General features: G+C 44.3%; 1 protein-coding gene across 1 annotated transcript in view; it reads right to left on the minus strand.

The window, feature by feature from the left end:
* LOC107565362 (zinc finger and BTB domain-containing protein 7B-like) overlaps window positions 1-952 on the minus strand; it is a 6,989-nt gene extending 6,037 nt beyond the window's left edge. The window contains exon 1 of the mRNA XM_016250578.1: window positions 626-952. The gene's annotated coding sequence lies outside the window, so the exon portion shown is untranslated. The remainder of the gene's footprint in view (window positions 1-625) is intronic.

Raw genomic sequence — 952 nt, forward strand, 5'->3', positions numbered from 1 at the left:
AGAGAGAGAGAGAGACAGAGAGGGGGAGAGAGAGAGAGAGAGAGAGAGAGAGACAGACAGGAGGAGAGAGAGAGAGAGAGAGAGAGAGACAGACAGGAGGAGAGAGAGAGAGAGAGAGCGAGACAGACAGGGGGAGAGAGAGAGAGACAGGAGGAGAATAAGAGCACATGTAACAGTAACAGCACTATTTTTTTATCAGATCACACTGTGAATTCAGACCTTCAAAAACACACACACACACACATACACTCAAAAGTCACACCTACATTTTAATGAACACACTACAAATGTTATATCACCGTCTGACTGTTATTCATTTTGATTTGTTTTATTGTCTTTTTGTATGTGTTTTTCAAACAGACCCCAAACAGAGGCAGCGTTACTAAACTGATTAACAGTCACAAAAACTTCTTCGTGATAAAATAGTTAAAGACCCAAGCGTGTTGTAATGATTATAATACTCACAGAATATTATGGCAAAATAATAAATGCATCTGAAGCGTTAACTATGAATATTTTTACAGGCCCATCGCTGGCGACTCTGGGACCCCGAACACAAACACAAGCAAGACAAACTTTAGGCTTAACATGTACATCCCAGATTCACACACACACACACTCACACCTGAGCCCGGAACTTTCCACCAACACCCCGGCGACCTCTCTGCTTCCCCTAACGACCGGTGGCTCCATACAGCCCATAATACTGGCCTCCCAAACCCTTGAGTGCTGCTTAACAACAGTACACTCCCAACACCTGATTAACCTGATCCAAAACACACACACACACACACACACACACGGAACAAGATTTCCCAGGAACAGGTGTGGCGTCTTAAGGCTTCTGGTAATGTTACACAATTGAGACGGAGCAGATTAGTCACTAACGAACCACAAGCCCCACTTCAGTTCAGCCTCATTCACTCGCACATCAAGCCCAAGACTTTCTCAC

The sequence above is a fragment of the Sinocyclocheilus grahami genome, unplaced genomic scaffold, assembly GCF_001515645.1.
Source record: "Sinocyclocheilus grahami isolate Dianchi unplaced genomic scaffold, SAMN03320097.WGS_v1.1 scaffold996.1, whole genome shotgun sequence".
NCBI classification, from domain to species: Eukaryota; Metazoa; Chordata; class Actinopteri; order Cypriniformes; family Cyprinidae; genus Sinocyclocheilus; species Sinocyclocheilus grahami.